The sequence below is a fragment of the Typopeltis vanoorti genome, chromosome 10 (genome assembly GCF_054136105.1).
Source record: "Typopeltis vanoorti isolate ZY-2024b chromosome 10, IOZ_Tvanoo_1.0, whole genome shotgun sequence".
NCBI classification, from domain to species: Eukaryota; Metazoa; Arthropoda; class Arachnida; order Uropygi; family Thelyphonidae; genus Typopeltis; species Typopeltis vanoorti.
In genome coordinates this window covers 90,520,703-90,542,950 of record NC_143558.1, presented here as the reverse complement: position 1 = coordinate 90,542,950, position 22,248 = coordinate 90,520,703, and the positions used below count along the sequence as shown (strand labels likewise).

Genomic DNA, 22,248 nt, shown 5'->3' with positions numbered 1-22,248 from the left:
TTAAGAACATGTACATAAATAAAACAAAAAACATAAATTGCACATATGTAAAAATTGCACATAAAATAGTCAATAATAATCAGTAATATTAAAAACAATCCAAATGAGAAGGATGAGCCTGATATGCTGCTACCAATTTATTGATATTTGGCTCTATATTTGTCAGCAGCATTCTTAAATCACTGTGATCAGCTATTTGCAGTCGGTTTTGGTTCCTGCTGAAAATACACAAAACAAACACACCGTTATGACCGATAGTTGAAGGGATCGACAGCCCTAATTATCACTTAGCCCAGAAATTAGTGGCCACACTCAAAGAGTTAGTAGGTCATTTCCCCCCTCCTACATAAAAAATACACACCTCATAAACAAGATTAAAAACATCACACTCAGTGACGAAAATTTATTAGTCAGCCTTGACATAACTGCCCTTTTCACTAATGTCCCTATCAAAGATACTATTATTCTCTTACAGAACATATTTCTGCCTGACATCATGACTCTCTTTTCCCATGTACTCCGCTCCTTGTATTTCGTGTGGTAAAATAATTTTTATCTACAAAAAGAAGGTACGGCCATGGGCTCGCCACTCCCCCCCCCCATAGCTAACTTTTATGGAAGACTTTGAGCAACAAGCTCTAGATTTGGCCAGCCTAAAGCCCAAAGTCTGGCTCAGATATGTTGATGATATTTTTGCCATTTGGTCCCATGGCCGTGAAACATTAAATCCTTTTCTAAACTACCTGAACAAACAACACAAACATATCCAATTCATCATCGAAATCGAAAACAACAATGATCTTACTTTTCTAGACACACTCGTCACGTCTTCCCTCAGGCTGTCTCTCCTTCACAGTCTACCACAAACCTACACACAGGCCAATACATACATAAAAATTAATACCACCATCCAACACAAAAACTAGGGGGTCATGAGCACCCACAAACATAGAGCCCTAACAATTTGCTCTAATGAACAGGCTCTGGACCGAGAATTCAAAATCATTAACCAAATATTTGTAAAAAATGGCTACAATAAAAAAAGGTTCACAAGATCCTCCATAGCCATAACTTATATTAAAGGCATTTCAAAAAAATAGACAGAACACTACTTAAATATAACATTAAGACTACCTTCGAACCCCCGACAAAATAAAGAAATTTACTTAGCTCTTCCAAAGATGTCTTCCATACCTGGCCCACCCAGGGTTTTACAATTTCCCCTATGTAAAGCAGGTTGCAGGTACATTGGATTTTGTAAAACCCTGGATGCACTATCCTAATCAGAAAAGACGAACACAAACGGCACATTAAATACATCTGCTATGGTAAAATGGGCTTATCAGACCACACACTCCAAACATGCCACAGAATCGACTGGAAAGGCACCAAGTCCCTACACCGCACCAAAACCTGATTTGAGAGAAAATTCAAAGAAGCTTGTGAAATGCTAAAACATTATCCAAACCTGAACAAAAATTATGGATTAATCATTCCAAGAGTGTGGAGGACCCGTCTGCAACCCTTATAACAACCAGAACAAGCCCAGAAGAAAATCTCAATACAAGAGGACTTGAATGTAGTTCTGTTTGTAATATATTTGTATTTTAATTTTTTATTTATTTATTTATTTATTTTTTCCCATAAGAGATCAGGCTAAGTTGAAAGATTAACAAGCATCTAGATTCATTTTACCTTTGTATAGTGCAGTGTCATATAGCTTGTATCTTATACATATGTATTTTTCCTGATGATGACCCTCGTACAGAGGCCAAAACATCAAAAGTTACTTTCCTAATGTTAAGTAAAGTAATTATTCTGACACGTGTTGTGTCTCCATAATTTCTTCACTATGAATACTGACCACCGTGTAACCATAAAAGAAAGAATTGTGTAATCTGTGTAGCTAAGGTACTGACTAGGTACCTTACTTAAATAATAACACTAATAATATTAATAATAATAACAAGTTGTGTATGGGCGAGCGATATCCAGGAAAAGGAAAGTCACTAGTGGAGTGCTCAGGGGTCTGTTTTAGGGCCATTACTGTTTAACTTGTATATTAATGATATTGGTAAAGATTTGGATGGAGATATTCAGTTGTTTGTAGATGATGGGACGAACCATGAAGACTAGTGAAGATGTTGTGGCCTTACAAGAAGAGTTGAATAAATTTAGTGATTGGGCACGGAAATGGGGATGCGAGTTCAATGTTGCAAAATGTAAGATTTTAGAATATGGAAAACAAAGATGGGATGCAAAATTTATACTTGGTGAGGATATATTGTCGAAGGTGGAGGAAATAAGAGATCTGGGGTGATAGTGGATAAGGATATGAAATTTAGGGGACACATAGCCAAAATTGTGAAGACAACACAAAGGCTTCTGGGAATGATGTGGAGGACACTGACGTGTAGAAGTAGGGAGATTCTTGTTCCGTTGTATAAGGCTTTGATTAAGCCACACATGGACTATTGTGTCCAGATTTGGTCACCTGGTTTTCAGAAGGATGAAGAGATGTTGGAAAGGGTCCAAAGGCGTTTGACTAAGGTTGTTTCTGACCTCTGGAATGTCGAGTATGTGGAAAGATTGAGAAGATGTAACTTGCGGAGTCTGGTGGACAGGAGGAAGATGAGAGATATGATAGAGACCTACAAGTTGGTAAGGGGTTGTTATAGGAGTAATGATGTTCTACATAAAATAATGGAAGAACCAGAGGTCATCCCTGGAAACTGTATAAAGAGGGTGTGAGTAGGGGAGGGAGAGGCAGGTTTTTTTCATGCAGAGTTGTGAATGATTGGAATGCCTTGCCTTGAGAGTGTGGTGTCTGCAATTAGTTTGAGTGTGTTTAAGACATGGTATGATGAGCTGTGTGTGTGTGATAAAAGGACCTCCCAGATGAATCTTTGACTCCATGAGGTCTTTGGGTAATAATAATAATAATAATAATAAATAATAATAATAACTACATCAAATTGCTAACTGCTTGTCACACAATTCAGAAACAATCTAAAACTGATTTCATACATCTCACGTATTTATAATATTATGCAGTGAGTAAGTCATAACATGTACATGTTCCTGCCGATGCGTACTGGACTTCTAAAATCCCGATCACCTGAAAGTGCACACCTTCCAACATCGCTCATTAAGACCCGTCATCTGACTTCAATGCCAATCGGCTGTAACTGGCATTTTTTACATTTCCTTGGAAAATATAGCATCCATTACAACCTTTACTTATGTTATAGAACAGTTATATCGTCAAAATTTTTTTCAGCACCTAATTTTTGTCCTTTATGCTTTCACCATCCCCTTAACTTCAATTCAGGGCCCCCTTTTGCTCATGAGGCCACTACCCCCCCCCCCTGGATAATTCCAGCAACCCCAAAGGGGGGTGGTACCGTCCACTTTGGAAACCACTGATTTAGATGAAAGAATTTTTTTTTTTTTAGATTTTTCTTTTGATCGTATTAATTACAATGGCCATTTTCATTTAGTGGGTCCAAAGAATTTTTACAATTTCAGAGGATTTTAAAATTACTCACAGCTTATTTTCAGATTTTCCAATTTCTGATTTTTCTGTTTCTGTCCCATCCAGATATCATCCTCATCCAACCATATTTAACTCATTCCCACAATTTTTCAGCAAATCAACTCAGTGCAACAATTTCATCTCCATTATTTTTGATGCTCTTGGTATTCTTAGGCATAGTGATTCATTCTGAATTCAGTCTGTAGCCCGTCCAACCTATGCAACTAGCTGTGACTTCTCCACAACTGCTTCTGTCCACTCATCTTTATCAATTTACCCCATTCATGACTCATTTACTCTCCTTTCATCTCAGGCTGTTTTATTTATATGCTAATCATCAATAATAAAAACAAATTATAAAAATGCTGGCATGGTTTGCCGAGAGTGGTTAGTGTATCCGCTCCCTGGCCAAAAGGCTGTGGGTTCGAATCTCGCTGTAAGCATGGATGTTTGTTTCGGTGAAAATACTACTAGTGGTGGTGGCAGGCAGTACATGTGGTTGGTGGATTAAGTGATGGAAACAGAGAGTAGTGTAGATGCTCTCCTTTGATGGCATCTACTCTGGAGTCCCTGGAGGTGTCATGTAATAATATTAAAAAAAAAACTTATTTATTTGTAGAATTTTAGCCTAAGTTTCATAGGAATCTTCAGTATTTACAGAACAGCAAAAACAGAAAATTCTAAAAAGCGCACCTTAGTAGCTAATGTAAGATAACTAAAATGGTCAGCATTATTTTCCTTAAAAAAAAAAATATATATATATATATATATGTGTGTGTGTGTGTGTGTTGATGTTAGGGAAGTTAAGCACAGTTAAAAGTACCATCTCCCATAAAGGGGGATAGATGTAGACCAGGGATCTTCAACCTCTCAGACAGCGCAGGCCACATTAAAAATTTCAGTGAAGTCTGTGGGCCATTAAATAAATAATAAATTTATTTAATCCTTTATCCAAGTGTAAGCAAACAAAATTTGTGCCTGAAGTATCTTCAGAACTGAGGCAACTCGTGGTAAAGGTGGACCAAGCTGTCATCACTCCTTGTCTTAGTATCTTTCGTAATGCAAAGCACATCTCCTTGCAGACATGTATAATGCTATGCATTAAGGGAAGGGCCACTACCTAGACCGGTTTCGACCTTTATTAAGGTCTCGTCAGTGGGAACCAAAACATAGAGGTGGTGATACTAAGGCAGAAGCAATGGAGAAGTCATATTTACCTATATGAGTTACAAAAAGGTATCTCACCTTATTATTAAATTATTCTGGATTTAGAGAAAGATGTTGAAAGTTTTTTCCACTTGGTTAGACTATAATAAATTTAGTTTCATCCTTTATCCAAGTGTAAGCAAACAGAGCTTGGTCCACCTTTACCACGAGTTGCCTCAGTCCTGAAGATACTTCAGACTTTGTTTGCTTACACTTGGATAAAGGATTAAGCTAAATTTGTTATAGTCTAACCAAGTGGGAAAAAACGTCCAACAAGCTATACTGTGGTATTTCGAATTATAAAATGCTTTCCAGATTCACAAGGAACGCTGTGCATTTAATACTTTACATAAAATCCTATAAAAATAAACAAACTCAGCTTTAAAAGTGTAGGTAGGTGTTGGGTTCATGATGAGTAAATACAATCAGTACTTGAAAAAAGATAATTTAATGAAGAAAACATTCATTTTTTACAATGTCAATGTGCAACTTGGCAAAGTTTTTCCTTGACCAGCTTGTTGATGTTGGCATCAATGTTGGAAGTCGCTATGCGCAGAAAGATATCAGTCACAAAGGCAAAGTCTGTCATCCACTTCAGATCGTTAAATTCTACAATCGGATTCCCCTTGGTTTGCATGAACTGCTGTATTTCGCTCCTTAAGTCAAAGATTCTTTTAAGAACCTTCCCTCTGCTCAACCAACGCACATCACTATAATAAACCACATTGTCGTGATCCACTTCACACTCTTGGGTCAAAAACTCTTGGAATTGATGATGATTCAATCCTCTTGCCCTAATAATGTTGACGACAGTCGCAATAACTTTCATGACATTCTCAAATCCAATAGTTTTCTTACACAAATTCTCCTGGTGGATTAAACAGTGGTAATGGACGAAATTTTTTCCTTCTAGTTCAGGTTCTTTCTGTAGCAGTGAAACAAACTCTTTGTTCTTTCCCACCATAGCATGGGCACCATCAGTTACCACACCCTCGAATTTGGTTAAGCTGAGGTCGAAACACTGGAGCGTTTTTTAGCCAGTTGTGCTGTATCCTTCACATCTGTGCTCTCATCTAAAGCAAGTGAATATGACGTAAATTCGGACGCGTCATGCTACAGTTACCCCAGACAAACTCGGTTTTTTAAACACTTCCTTATTATTTGGGCACACAGAATATCCCCAGCAGCGATAAGACACTCTTTCATAAACTCGCCATCCAAGAAGGCTTTTGATTTTTCAGCAATTTTTTCAGCTATTAGATAACTTTGACACACGCTTCTCTCTCTCTCATCCCTCTACCTTTGAAACATACCCTGCTGCAGGGGCATGCCAGCAATATGTGCAATGTGTGTGATGTACACAGGCGCCAGGATAGTAAAGGCACCAAAGATTTCAGGTGAGGAGAAAATACTTTAAAAATATATTATTCATTAATTATATCAAAATAAATTACATTTTTGTTTAAATTTTAATTATATTTTTATAGATTTTCTGAAACAAATTATTTATAATCACTTATTTGTTATTATTCCTTAAGATCTTATATTATTCTGATCCTAGTTCTAACAAGTAGTTTAGCGTAAACAAGTAAAAACTTGAACTTGCGTGAGTTTACTGTTTACAGGATTATGCTTGTTTGAATTTGTTTAATCTTGTTCAAACTTGCATTTGCTCTAAACATATATAAGAAAATCTGCTGCAGTTTTTAACTTTATTCTATATTCTGCTGATAACAGCAGAATATAGGCAACATCTTGAGAAAAATTTAAATCATTTGAACAATTACAAAAAATGGTCAGAATTAATTACATCCTTAAAAAACAAAACTTGTATTGATCATTTGCAACAAACAGTTATAGATAATGAAAGGAAACGTTGGCATGAAGTTATAAAAAGAATAATTTTTGTAGTACAGTTTTTGGTACTACATAAATTTTGTAGTACATAAACTTTACGATTGCAACAATGGCAATTTTTTTAAAATGCATTGAGATGTTAGAAAAGTTTGATCCTTTTATATCGGAACACACGCAACGTGTAGCTAATGATCCTGACTTTAAAAATATGCCCTCTTATTTAGGAGATAAAATTCAAAATGAAATACTTTGTTGGCATCAAATATTTAAAATAACGTTTTTATAAAGGTTTTTTATTGGGGGGGGGGGGGTATAAGGGTGCCAACTAAAGTTTTGCACATGGTCGCCAGACACTACTGGTGCACCCTCCTGCTCTGCTGGCATTTTAAATCAGTTTGGAGATGGTTCCACACGAAGCTGCCCTTGAAGGTGATCGAAATTGGATGTGTGCTTTGTCTCATAGTGTCGATTTATATTGTATTCTTTTGATACTGACACTGACTCACGACAAATTAAACACACTGGCTTATCGTCGATTGGCACAAAAAAGTACAAATTGGTCAATTTTTTCATTAAAAACCCGACAAGAATAACTTGATTTATGCTTTTTACTCTTAGACGCCATAGTGATAGAAGGTGAACCCAAAAAAGTGATCCAAAATGGCCATGTAAAAGTTATTATCCACTGAATATGTCTCACACTAATGAAAAAAAGTCTGGTAATATAAAACCACAATAGGCTATTGCTGACATGATGAACCGGTATGCGCTTATACACGAATATCACACTGTTCATGACCGACTAATTGACTGTGGATGAGATCCTCTTTATTTATATGAAAATAATGAAGTATTGAAAACCTTTGAGATGTATCTGGAAGGCACTAGACAGCACACTCAAATGAACAACTGCTTCTACCTGCGATGTTAGTACTACTACTTAAGTACTGCTTGGCGTTTGTAGATGGCTGAAGAAGCATGTCTATTCTCAAAAGTAAATTCTCAAAAGTAAAGCAAATTTGGATAAAGCAACTTCACTTTAATCGTTGAATATAATGATACAGGGATTATAGCCTTCTCACCGACCCGAATCGCTAACAAAATTAAAATGAATTTTAATTAAAGTTAAAATTTATTTGAACTAGAGTTTAAAAAATTCTTGCATTTTACAAGTTACTAAATTCTTAGTAATTTGTAATAATTTTTAAAAGTGGAATTCTTTTAGGAAAATAAAAGAAACTCAAGATAGATGAGAAAATAAGAAAAGAATTTAGAAATAATTAGAACATTTAATATAAGTATTCAAAAAATAAAATCTTTACGGAATAACAGAAAATAAATTAAATTACATAAATATACTTGAAATTTTTTAAATTAAAATTTTAGGGTTTTTGATTTCATATTCACAAAATTAGAAATAATGGTCTTAACCTCTTGCTACGAGCTGCCTGAGTTTGTACTATGTACTAGGACTACGTGCATTTGCTCATGCTAGTAGTCGCCGATACTTTTATAGTTTACTATACTATATTCGGCATGAAACTCTCTGATTCCAATCATTGAGTTTCTTATTCGGTTTTAAAACAATGTGGGATTTACTATCCCCTTAATTTAAATAATGTTTATATCGCCGAAATGAAGCCGATTGGCCCTTTATATTTAAGTAACTTAATGGGTGCACCTTTTTGACAACTCCTATAACAGAGTATATAAGTTCTTTTCGCTATACCTTTTGGTATTTATTTGGTCTAGCTACTCACTAATGAAGCCTCAATAAAGGCTGAAACCAGTGAGATTGCTAATATGAGTTCGCTCTCTTAAGGTTTTAGCCTTAAGGGAGCAATTTGAATCTCCGGGGAAAGTGTTTTCCGGCACAGCCCGGTGAGGGGCTTTGTCGGTGAATGCTTTTCTTCGGAATATGAGCGGTTCTGCTCGGTGGTGGTGGTGGGTGGAAGGCCATTACTGAGTGGAGCCAACGCTGAGATGGACGGTCTTTTGCCCACAATCGAGTGGCCTAGGGATTGTCCGAATTTTTAGAGACGGCTTTACTTATTCATAAGGCTGAAACCGGTCTGGGTAGTGACCTCCCACCATAATATAATAACAGCATACATTTCCTAGGAAATGTGTTTTTACATTATGGAAAATACGAAGAATAGCGATCATAACTTTGCCACCTTTTGCTATGAGCTGCCCGAGTTTGTACTACGTACTAGGACTACGTACATTTGCTCACGCTAGTAGTCGGCGATACTTTTATAGTTTACATTACTATATACTATATTTGGCATGAAACTCTCTGATTCCAATCTTTGAGTTTCTTATTCGGTTTTAAAACAATGTGGGATTTACTATCCCCTTAATTTAAATAACGGTCTTAACGTCTAATTCCGCACATATATCATTTTCAATAGCTATTAACGTCAAACTAACAAGCCTTTTTTGTGACATACTTGTTCTTAAGGAGATTTTAATCAATTTCAACTTGGAAAAGGAACGTTCACCGCTCGCTACAATAACAGGTAAGGTTAATAATATTCTTAAAGCAATTGAAAAGTTAGGAAAAGATAAATTATTGGACACAATAAAATTAAGAATATCGAAAGGGTTTTGAATATTTAAATTATCCTTCAGAAAAATATGCCGGAAAGCACATAACTCGTCATATAGTTCTATTGCATTTACGTCTTTATTGTCGCTGTCCTTCAAGAGATGCTCTAAATCATCACAATTTTTTCGTAAATCTTCATTATTAATTTGTAGTAATCTATACAAGAAATTGAAATTATCATAATATGTTTTTAGTTGTTCAAAACGTTCTATTAACGAACACATTGCAACATCTAGAAGTGTATAAAACACATTCACTCTAAATTTATCTTCTGGCGATTGCGGCGTTTCGTCATGATGCTTGTAGTCAAATTGTCGTGTCTTCTTTCGTCGTCGAACTTCCGTACCAGTTTTAAATTCTTGTTCTCCATCCACCTCTTCACTCAGTTCTTTTCCCGTTTATAGAACTTCTTTAAAATTTGTATCTGATCGATACTCTTGTAAGAATATTTTTAAGTTTTCAATAGATTCTAAAGCGAGTGTAATATTTTAATATTTTTGTCTTGAAGCATTTTACTCACAGGGTTTATTCTGTTAAGTAAATCATGCCAAGTTATAAGAGAGCAAATAAATTCGTAGTCCTTTATTTTAGCACATAATGTTTGTGCTTCATGCTGAGTTTCTTTATTAAAATTTTCATTATTTAAAATTTCAAAAAGTGCATCGTAAATTTCTCCTAACTGATATCGTAGAGGGCGGATTGCATTAATTTTACTTTCCCCATCGCGTTTCTGATGGCTGTTTCAATGTTAATTTTTTACGAACTTTAAAAGTATTGCCCAACGTTTGTAAGAGAATGAAAAGAAATTATATATTTCTTGAATAATTGCAAAGAAACTAATTGTATCTGCATTCAATTTGGCTGCATCGTTAATGATTAAATTTAGAGTATGAACAGCACATGGCATGTTTGTCCCATTGTCATACCCTTGACCTCGCATGTCTTCAATGGGAATGTTCCATTATTCCAGTTCCATTATTGTTGCACATAAACCACTTCCTATGGAATCTGATATATCTGCAAAACCTAAAAAGTTTTCCCTGATCTTCACAATTCCATTGTCATGAAACAAAGCGAATAATAATGGTCATTTGTTCTGTTTTACTTGTATTAGGTGTACAGTCTAAAATTATGGAATAATATTTAGATTTTTGAATTGATAATAAAATTGTATCCCTGATTGCATTACTTAAAGTTTCCAATATTTCATTTGACTGTCTTTACTCAAATAGTGTACTCTGTTGTTTCATTGTAGGGCCCTTTCAACATAATTTTCCGTATCGGGATCAAACTTCGCAAATAGTTCGACTAATTTTAAAACATTCCCGTTATTCCTTTCATATAATTTATCAGATGATCCACAAAAAACTAAATTTTGGCTACGAAGGAATTTTATAATTTCAATCAAGTGTTCTAAAACACTCGTCCAATGTTTCTTTTACATTTCATACATGCTTTGAGTCTGGCAATCAATAATAGTTTTGTTTTTTTAAATATTTATCAAGTTCCTTCCATTTTAAGAAATTTTTCATGTGAGTTAAACTAGTTTCATGTCTATACAAAGTTGTACTTACATTTCTTTAATCGTTATAACCTTCTACATGACTACTTGATTCAGTAGGTGCGAAAAGTTTGTAACAAAAGCAAAAAACAGAATTTAAAAGTTTCGGAATAAATGAGCCATGTTCTTGGCACGAGTTCCCCATTTTCCATTTTTCTATTATAATACGTGTCGCCAAATTTACGACCATATGTATCTCTGGGATATATTATATTTTTCTTTTGAACAGGCCCCATTTCAATTAAAACAACTCGTAATTTTTCATCGATATTTCCCCATTCACCTGGATCTTTTAAATTTACAGAGACTAACAATGTGTTAGTTTCGTGGTCAACTACAACTAAATCGTCTCCTAACTGTTTTTCACTTAAATCATGCGTCTTGTTATCTTGTTCAATAGTTGCAATATTACTTTCATGCAAACTGGATGATGTGCATGGTTCTTCAACTCTGATTTCTAATGTATCGAGTTGGTCACAATCTGCATCAGAATATTTTAATATTTTAAAAAATTTATTAAGAGCCCCAGTTTGTTTCTTAATATCTGCTTCTTTCGCAGCATGACACGATTTTGTGCACCGGATAACGTTTTTTTTAATTTTTGATTCCATTTCTATTTTATACCCACAAGAAATTATTACAGAACATGACACAGACACGAAATAATAGTCCGCACTGCACTACTGTCAGTAGCCTACCGAGATGAGTACCATATGACTGGTTAACTATCAACAAATATTTTGTACGAAAATTTGTTTCTGCGCATAAAAACCGTTCACTGTTTCACTTTAGATAGACTGCAGTAGACACAACATTCTGCAGGCAAGCATTTAGCCTGCTCTGGCTGAAAAATTGTAAACAGCTGGCTGATCAAAGAGGCGGCAATATACAATTTTTTAAAATTTTTATTCGGTGTATCCAGCCTTATTTATTTTAATATTGATCATTCTAAGAATTTTTTGTTTTTATGATAAAAATTTTGTTTCTTAAAAATGAACTTATGAACCGTGCCCCGGCTGCAGCATCTCCTTCATAGCGGCACTCGCATGCACTGCATGCCTGCTTCCACCGGCCCTGTGTAGACCATCAATCTGTTGAAGTTAAGACAATGGAGTAATGTTTCAAACATTTCTTTATAAAGTTGTTGTACGAGGAAATTACTTTTATGGAGGATACTTGTCTTTCCACTGAACTTTATTTATTGTTCAGACTTATGATTTTTAATATAAGACATAAGATCTAAAATAAGATAAGCCATAAGAGCAAAGTATCTGGTAGACACCTTGAAAACTAAGAAGCAGAAGCTTATCCGTGAATGATGTGAGAAAAGTGGGGATTTTTCTGACAGGGAGGTATTATTTTCCCCTATTTTTATAGTTTGTTTTTATTATTATGCCAATTCATAGTATTCCTATATTGAAACAAATGCTAACGATTTTCATACAAGCATTTACTATCTACTCTTTTTTACACCTGTCTCCCTCTGCACTATGATTCCCTCAATTGCCCTCTCCATCTTTCATTCCTGTTCTTACATTATCTTACACTACTTGTTTCTGCATTAACAAATACTTCAGTCTTCCCTATTTCAGACAGTGTGAAAGAGTTCTGCTCTTTTCACCATACATATGCCGTATCTTTTTTCTTGTCTTGATCATTTCATTCTTCTTTAAGTCTTGCTTTCTGGGAATTGGATTCTCTTTTTTTTTTTTTTTTATCAGAAATCATGTTTGCTTTTGTACCATCAGCAATATGCTATTTTATTACCACCGTAACATGCACTTTTGTTCTAGCAGCATACTTTCTTTTTTTCCTGCAGTCGCACTCACTTTTCTTTTTGTTCTTCAGGTTCTTTTGAACCTATAAATCAGCACTCATTCTCTCACTTATCTTTATAGCTAATACCACTCACACTCTCATGCTTCTTGCTGTCTTCTATCCTCTACCAACTCCTTGCTCTTTACTCTCATGTAGTACCTTGTAATCCATCAAAATATCCATATCCTCTTACTTCCCTTGTTCCATGTCTCCACAGATACCCCCCCCCCCACAATTCACCCATGCACATATGATATGCCCATGCTTGCTTTTGAACCATCTTTGAAAAATCAGTACTGCTCACCACATTTCATTTTTATGTTCATCCATCCATCCATAAATTCATTGGCCATCATCAGATACTGTATGGTCACCCTGCTACTCAGTAATGTGCCACCCAATCCTTGCCTGGTGGTCCTTTTGGGTGCTTTAGGGGCTTCAAAACTCTGAAGACCAGTCAATCCAGATGCATCATCCACCCATCCATCTCATTGAGAGTCTAAAACTTCCTCTCTTTCCAGGAACTTTATTTTCTATTACTCTTTTGAGAAGTCCTCCTTCCATTCTTTCAGTGCATTTTTTTATCAAATAGAAGTAAATGGACATTTTTATGAAAATAATGATTAACAAATAACTTATATGGCAGTTTATTTATTATAAAATTTTTACCCGGTTCTCAAGGACATTCTCAGTGTGTATAAATGGTTTGTGTCTATATTCCAACTTATTCATACTTTGGGCAAAAATTTTATAATAAATAATTTGTCATCTAAATTTTTGGTAGTTTGGTATAATGAGTGAATATCAGTTCTAGTTTAGTTGGCTGAAGAGATTTCATTTCCAGTATCCAGCCTCCAGATCGTGGGTTCAAATTCCACAGTATGGAAAATTTTGTGAATGTCTGTAGGCAGTAGATGATTTTCATCATCTGGTATGAGACCACCATCTTACTTACACAACTTCAGATTTCCAATAAGTATTGGAAATCTGAAGTTGTTATGAAAAAGTTATGTGTCTGTTCTCTAGAGTTGGTTTCCATATTAATTTATCCTTAGCCTATCCACATCATTAATGTGCCCTATATCCTTTCATGGGTGTAATTGACTGAACATAAAAATTATATGTATAAAATAAGAAAAAAGTTTATAAATGTTTCATAGGTTTTTTGTCTTGTGTATTAAGATTCCCAACTTAATACTGTGATGGATCAGAAATGTCAAAATCAAAGGAGGATTTGATTTATGTATTATCTTCTTATATATATATTATTTTTTATATGAATCTCACCCAAGAAAGATTAACCTATCATACATTCAGAATCATAGGTAAACTGAGTTTAGTAATTTTGAAATCCTGCTCTAGAGCTCAAATGTGGTATGTTTTTTTGAATTATGTCTCCTGTCCTCACTAAACAGAAAAGTAAATATTTATGTATATTTATTTATCTTCTCAATTATATGCTTATGTGATTATTTACCTATGAAGCTTGGTATATATGAGGGTTAAGATTTGGGTAATGTAGAATCTTTGAAATGGAATTAGATTTCAAAGCTGATAGCATATCCACACTCCAACCTACAGGTATATTGGTTTTTAATTGTATTGAACCATCATGAATGTTTGTGAAAGTCCCAGTGCATGGCTACTATCCTGCTTATCCTTAGTGCCTCCGCACAAATTAGAAGAACAGCAGTATATTGCATCCTTCAATTGGAAAAGGCCTAAGTTAGATTCTCGTCATTACAAAAGGAATCTTTATATGGGTTTTTTCATTTGAAGGTGAGTTAGTTGATCTCACTCACCTTCAAATGAGAAAATATGGAGGTAGCAGGGTTTTTACCCCGAAGTAATAGAGTTCAAGCATCAAATTATAGGCTTATCTGTGTCAGATGTTGTGGTTAAGGTGTTAAAGAGGCTGGTGAGAACCAGGATTGATCCAGAATAGGATTGACAACAATGGTATTATCTTTGATGGACAGCATGGGAGGTCATGTTTTAGTAATCTACTTATTACAGTAAGGCAGTGTTTCCCAACGTGGGGTGCACGCCCCGCAGGGGGGCAATTAGAAAATGATGTTGCATTCGTCACCTCATCACCAATGTAAGCAATAAATTGTCGATGTTGCAACCTGAGACTTTCTGAGAAAAAAAGCTAACATCACTAGTACAGCAGTCAACATAAATACAGTATCAAGAAGAACTCTCGGAAAAGCAAAATGATGAGTATGTTAGAACTTTATTCAACATAAAAGGAACAATGGCATGGCTTTCTGATGAGATGGAAACGTGATACTGAAATTCAACTAGTTTTGCAAAATAAATAAATACTGTTGCCCTTCCCGTCATCATATTCAGTTGAATGTGGCCTTTAGTGCTGTAAATGACTTGCTACTGAAAAAAAGAAATCATCTGGATATCACAAACCATGGGTATTTGAGATTGAAAATACTAAATTAGTACCTCAAATAAAAACTCTTTGCAGCAGACATCAAGCTCAAGGATCGCATTAACTTGGATTTTATTTTCCCGAGTTCAGTTCGATTTATGTTTTATAATATATGAAGTTAATATAAAATTATATTCATTGAATAAAGTCAAATTAAAAACAGTAAAACTGTTTTTAATTTTTACCTATGTTCCTTTTTTATTTAAATATTCATTGAATAAAGTCAAATTAAAAACAGTAAAACTGTTTTTAATTTTTACCTATGTTCCGTTTTTATTTAAAGTACATATTTATATTATACTTTTTCAGAACTTGACTGATTATTATGCTAGAGGAGGGGCATCAAAATCTTTGAGGCGGGGCATGATCCAAAAAACGTTGGGAAACACTGCAGTAAGTGATGGCTTCATTGGACAGAGGAGAGGGATACACAGTATTGGAGTAGTGCATTGGATCAGAGACTGGCTCTATGATAGGTATCAGCAAGTTGTGTATGTGGGAGCAATATCCTAGAAGATGAAAGTCACTAGTGGTGGCCTCAGGGGTCGGTTTTAAGACCATTGCTGTTTAATCTGTTTGTAATGATATTGGCAAAGATTTGGATGGGGATATTCAGTTGTTTGCTGATGATGCAAAGTTGGGATGAACTATGAAGAGTAGAGAAGATGTTGTGCTGCCTTACAAGAAGACTTGAATAGATTGAGTGAATGAGACAGGAATGAAGATACCAGTTCAATGTTGCAAAATGTAAGGTTTTAAAATTTGTGAAAGAAAGATGGTATGTAGAATTTACACTTGGTGAGGATATATTGTTAGAGGTGGAGGAAATAAGAGATCTTGCAGTGATAGTGGATATGGATCTAAAATTTAGAGGACACATTGCCAAAATTATGAGGACAACACAAAGACTTCTGGGAATGATGCAGAGGACACTAACTTGTAGAAGTAAGAAAATTCTTGTTCCATTGTAAGTGTACTCTGATTATGCCACACATGGACTACTGTGCACAGATTTGGTCACCTGCTTTTCAAAAGGACGAAGAGATATTGGAAAGCATCCATAGGCAACTACAATTTTTGATCCTGGAATGTCGAATATGAGGGAAGGTTGAGAAGATGCAATTTAGAGTCTAGTGGATCGGAGGAAGAGGGATGATATGATAGAGACCTACAAGTTAGTAAGGGGTTGGTATATGATCAATGTTGAAGTTTTTCAGAAAACGGTGGGAGATCAGGGTAGAATCAGAGGTCATCCCTGGAAGCTGTATAAGGAGGGTATGAACAGGAGCGTGAGAATCATGTTTTTTGCATTCAGATTTGTGACTAATTGGAATGCCTTGCTTGAGGGGGTGGTGTCAGCTGACACCACCCCCTCAAGCAAGGCATTCCAATGTGAGGCATACCATCAGACACTTGACATCATCACATTATGATGAGCTGTGTGTATGACAAAAGGACCTTCTAAATGAGTCTTTAATTCCATGAGGTCTTAGGATAAATAATAATATAATAAATATTATAATAAAATCTCATTATTCTTATGAAAATATCATAATTAAAATGTGGCATTCAGATGAATGGATTTCCTGAACTGAAGCAAACTGCTAATTGTTCATCTGAATTTAAAAAAAAATTTTTTTTTTAGAATTTAATGTACATTATGATATAGTTTATTTTACACTTGTATTATTACAGATTGATTTTTTAAGTGTGTTCTTTAATTGCATATTATAGAAGTATTGGTGTACATTGAAAATGTATAATTATTAATTTATATACTGTCATAATTAAAAAGTATTGATTATCAGACACGTGACAGAAGTGAATACCCACCTTTGCAAAGAAGCATAAGTTTATTTCATGCTTGGAATTGTTGTGATATTGCTTTGATTTCTGTATATAAATGACGGAAAGTGAACTCGAAATTCAGTAATATCGCAAATCCATTAACCTGTTTAATTTTTACAAAATTAAGACTGCAGATATCATTTTTATGTGGCTAAGTGAGTTCAAATACATATGTATTTTTATCATTACTAATAGTAATGTTTTTACTATTAGTAATGATTAATGTACTTATTCAAATACATATGTATTTTTTAGTGGCATAGTGAGCCATTTTATGTTATCAATCATTGCCATTTAAAGTATCAGTCACTCTCACTCACTCACTCACTCACTCTCTCTCTCTCTCTCTCTCTCTCTCACACACACACACACACACACACACACACAGGTAGGATTTGAGAGAGAGAAGAACAGAAACACTAAAAATTACAAAACTGAGTAAATAGATAAATGAAGGATTGTGGTATATTCTAGTGGTACAGTGAGCCATGTTATATTACCAATCATTGCTATTTAAGCTCAAGAAGGTCTCACTCACTTTCTCTCTCTCTCTAACACACACACACAGAGAGGTGGGGTTGAGAGAGAAGAATAAAAACATTAAAAAATTGTAAAACTGAGTAGAGAGGTAAATGAAGAATTGCATAATACAGCTTTGTGCTTTAATTGTGGCTATGTATAGTATGGTTGCTGTGCACAATAGCACTCTGTTTAGGAAGGGTAATGGACTTTACATAGTATTGTATAAGTTCTAGCTTTTGTCACCTGAAACTAGTTGGTAATGTTCTCACAAAGTGGATTAGGGGGTGAGACATTTCCAACTACTGCATTTCTTTTTGACAAAGAAATTATTATTATTTTATAGGCATCTCCATGGAGTCGAAGACTCATCGTAGGAGGCCCAAACTATCCACATAATCTAAATGAGTAGGTAAGGATACATACTATGAAAAATATACCTGTAGTCACACCATAACTAGTATTGGGAAAAAATTATTCTCTCTCTCTCTCTCTCTCACACACACACACGTACACATTATTATCATCATCATCATTATTTTCTTCGGAATGTATGTGGAGTTGAAGACTCATTATGAAAGCCTCCCAGTAACCACACAGTATTCACACAATCCTATCACTCTTTCTCTTGACCATTTCTGATAACCTATCTCACTACAATTTCTGGTAACCCATATACCACACTCCATGCAAAGCGTCTCATCCTTGTGGCTGGCTGTAGTAATTATGTTTTACACAATTTCCTGGGGTGACCCCTCATTCTCTCTCTCTCTCTCTCTCTCTCTTCCTGTCATGTATTGAAAAATTTTAATCCTGTAAATATACCTCTGATGTTATATTTAGAAATAATGATTCAGGGAAGAACAGAAGGAGTAGTTATAGCATTCAACACTAAACAAGAAGGTATTCTTGGATGGCAGGCAGTATCATACAGTGAGGTGGGCAAATATGGAGATTTAGGCAGTTAAACTTATTTGTGCCTTTGGTCCCATAAATAGTCTTACGCAGGAAGAAGTGAAGAAATTTTTCAAGTCATTAGAGAAGGAACAAAGAAAAAGGAAATGTTGTTTTGGAGATCTAAACAGCAGAATACCAGACATATAGAAATGTTTTCGGAAAATATTTAGGAAAAAAAAAGCAAAGCTAATAATAATGTTTAACACCTACTGGAATCCTGTTCAGTACATGGACTAGTCATTGCTGATACTGTGTTCTGACATAAAGATTTGCACAAATTCACAGGGAGAAAATATATAAGAAATAAGAAAAGTCTCATTGACCATGCTGCTATTGATATCACTATCTTCATGCTGGCTCAGAATACAAGTATAGAGGTGATTTGAAATAGGAAGTGATCACCATTTAGTTTTGAGCAGGATGAAATTGAATATCATCCTGAAAAGAAAAGTGTGTAAGAAAGTTTTAAAAAGAATCAAAGTCAAGCATCTCTTTTACTGGTAAATTGTGGATTGAGATATACAAGTATTATTTTTAAAAAAATGAACGACTTTCAAGTCAAGAATCAAACCTTGAAGACTCACTGGCACATGCTAAATAAAACATTGAACAATTTAGCCACAGAACCATGCACTGAAGTTGTCTGCAAAGATAGAAAAATCATTACTTCTTGGTAGAAAAGGAGAAAACATATCAGAAGTTCCTAGCAAGTAAATCAGCATATGTTCTTGAAAGAATACAGAGTAAAATATAAGAAAGCAAAGCAATATGTAAAAGCAGCTAAACAAAAAGTCATGGGAATGCTTTAGTGAGAATATTATTATTATTGGACCTTCAGGGAGTCAAGGACTCATCGAGATAGGCCATTCATCACCCATATGAGCTGTCATACCTTTCTTAAACTCATTCACACTAGATGCACCTACTACTTCAACAGGCAAACTGTTCCACTCACTCATGGACTCTTACCTCTTTCTTAACTGAACTCAAGCTTAACTTCCACAGGTGCCCCCCCCCCCCCCTTGTCCTCTCTCCACCTTCCTTATAATAAAAAGTTTATCATGATATCCTATGACACCCTCTCAAAAGTTTATACACTTCTATCATATCACCTTCTTTCTTCTGTTTACCAGTGTCTCCAGCTCACATACTTTCAGTCTGTCCTTGTAATCTATATTCCATAATCCTAATATCATCTTTATAACTCTTCTTTGCAGTCTTTTCATAGTTTCTTTATCCCTTTGGAACCCAGGAGACCAAATCTGCACAGTAATCGAGGTGCAGTTGTATGAAGGCCTTGTAGAGAGGCTTCTATGATTTTCTTATCCTTGCATGTCAATGTTCATGTGCAATTATCCTCTGAGTTGAATTTGCAAATTTTGTTATGTGACCTTTTGAACTTCAACATTCTTTCCACCATAACTCCAAGATCTCTAGCCTTGTCAGCTACTCCAAGTTTGTTTGCATACACTTTCAGCCTATTCAAGTCACCCTGTAAAGGCTGTGTATCAGTAGCATCTCTGATTCCTTGCTTATCTTCACATCATCAGCAAACAACTGAAGATCACCTGCCAGTCCCTTTCCAATATTATAGTTTTCCAGTGTATAGATTAAACAAAAATGGTTTAAAGGATGATCCCTGTAGCACACCACTGTTCACCTTAAAGCTGGTATTCATTATTAAAAAAATTATGAAAACAGCTACCACGTTATAGTAAAACTTCAGTTTAATATAAACTGAAATAATCACCTGATGTTTTCACCCTTCATATCAAGGTCATCATCTGGAGTATACACATATGACATGAAGATTGAGACGGGTGATTATTTTGGTTTATGCTAAACTGAGGTTTTTACTATAACATAGTAGTTGTTTCCCTAATTTTTTTAATAATGAATGTTGATCACCATGTAACTTTGAAGGAAAGGTTAAAGCTGGTAGATTCACCTCTCCCATATGTTACTTTCTGATACCTTTCCACCAGCCACCCACTTATCCAAATCAATAATTTATATTCTAATCCTAGACCCAAATTTAATAACAAAAAACAGCAATGAAGAAATAGCGAGTACAGTTTGTGGTTGTTTGGTGTGTGTTTGAAGGAAGAATGGAATTATACAGGCATGATGGCTTTGGAGTGAGTGCATTGAAGAAACTGTAGCTAAATGAAAGTGCAGTGTGTGATGCAAGCAAGAGATCGTAAGAGATGAAGTGAAAGATCAGGAGAGTGGTATTGAAGAGGAAAGTGCTCGGCAGTGAAAACAGTAGTAGCATGAGAGATGAAGAGAGAACAGGAATGTTAGAAGAACAAGGAAACAGGGGGGAGTCCAGGTGGACAGGAAGACATAGCATAGAGAGAGAGAGAGAGAGAGTGGATGATGAAAGTAGCAGTGAATGTGTGTGTGTGTATATGGAGATGGAGTATATTGAGATGTAGGTGGGGAAGTTGAGGCTGAATGGATATATGTGCTAAGTGGTGATAAAGGTGATTGGGCAAGGGCAGGTTTGGTGGAGAAATCACAGCCAACAAGTGGCTTGGATGGAACTGGCCATAGACCTAAAAATAAACTACTGTGTTTGTTTACAAATGCCAGAAGTATCAGAAATAAGGGAGATCAAGTGGTTTCACTGATTGAGTTTATTCGCCTCAAAATTGTTGGAATATGTGAAACATGGCTGAATAAAGATAATAGCCTAATGGGAATAAAAATAGAAGGATACAGTATTTTTTTAGAGGAAAGAAAGGACGAGAAGTGGTGGGCGGAGGAGGAGTGCTGATGATAATAGTAGGGGAATTATGTCCACATAAGGTTGACATGAAAGAGAGCAATAGTGGTAATGGTTATGAGCCAGTGTGGTATAAAGGAGGTTGACAGCAATACATATTGAATTAGATGTTGCTTTAGGCCAGGGAATGTGGAGGGTGATGCTAAAGAAATGTATAAACAACATGGATTAGTGAACAAAGGAAGGTAATTATTATGGGTGACTTTAATTATGGCAGTATAGATTCGAATGACAAGATAGCATTTGGGAATAAGGAAAATGAATTTCTCGAGTTCTTGAGAGATAACTCTGTCAGGCTGCATGTAAAGGAGAGCATATGAGGAGTGAGAGTTTTAGATTTGATCATATCTTCAGAGAATGTAATTGTGATTGGGTTTTCACACTTTCCTCCAGTTGGTGAGAGTGATTATGAAGTGATCACCTGGGTTGTGGCTAGCCATATATAGACTTCTGTGAGGAAAGGATATGTATGGAATTATAAGGCCTGGTGATTATGGCAAGCTTAGGAGACAGCTTTGAGCTTTGACAAGCTTTGAGCTATAGCATAGAATGAGGAGTTGAATAGTAGAGAAATTAATGCTGCTCAGAAACTGAGATAGAAATACATAACAGCATCAATGTGGGAATGTATTCTGAAAGCAAAAAGGCGTAACTTCCAGGGTAAAATGGATGAATAAGATGCTTAAGCATGAAATCTGGAAGATGAAGGTATTTGGAGGCAGTACAAGAAGAATAATGGTAATAATCAGTTACATGAAGAGTATAAAGAACAAGCCAGGAGAGTGACACAGTTAGTAAAGAAAACAAAAGTGGGGTATGAACTGAAATTGGCAAATCAGGCAAAGAAAAATCCTACAGAGGTTTTTAGATATGTGGCAAGTAGATGGAAGAATGATTAGTAAGATGATGTTAATGTATGAAAATGGTAGAATGGTAACTGTTTCAGACAAAATTGTTGACGTATTCAGTAATCAGTTTATAAGGATGTTTCATCCTCGTCATGGTGGAATCATGAGCAACTTGAGTGTAGCGGACATAGGAGAGGATGGCTTAATTGTGAGTGAGCAGGAGGTATTTGAGGAATAAATAACCTTGATATCAA

At 35.4% G+C, this 22,248-nt stretch overlaps 1 protein-coding gene across 2 annotated transcripts in view; it reads left to right on the top strand.

Moving 5' to 3' along the window:
• LOC150102584 (inactive ribosomal protein S6 kinase delta-1) overlaps positions 1–22,248 on the top strand; it is a 519,967-nt gene that overhangs the window by 317,480 nt on the left and 180,239 nt on the right. The window contains exon 11 of one of the 2 annotated variants that reach the window (XR_016548936.1): positions 17,748–17,813. The exons of the other annotated variant lie outside the window; for it this stretch is intronic. The gene's annotated coding sequence lies outside the window, so the exon portion shown is untranslated. The remainder of the gene's footprint in view (positions 1–17,747; positions 17,814–22,248) is intronic. 2 annotated transcript variants of the gene reach the window in all.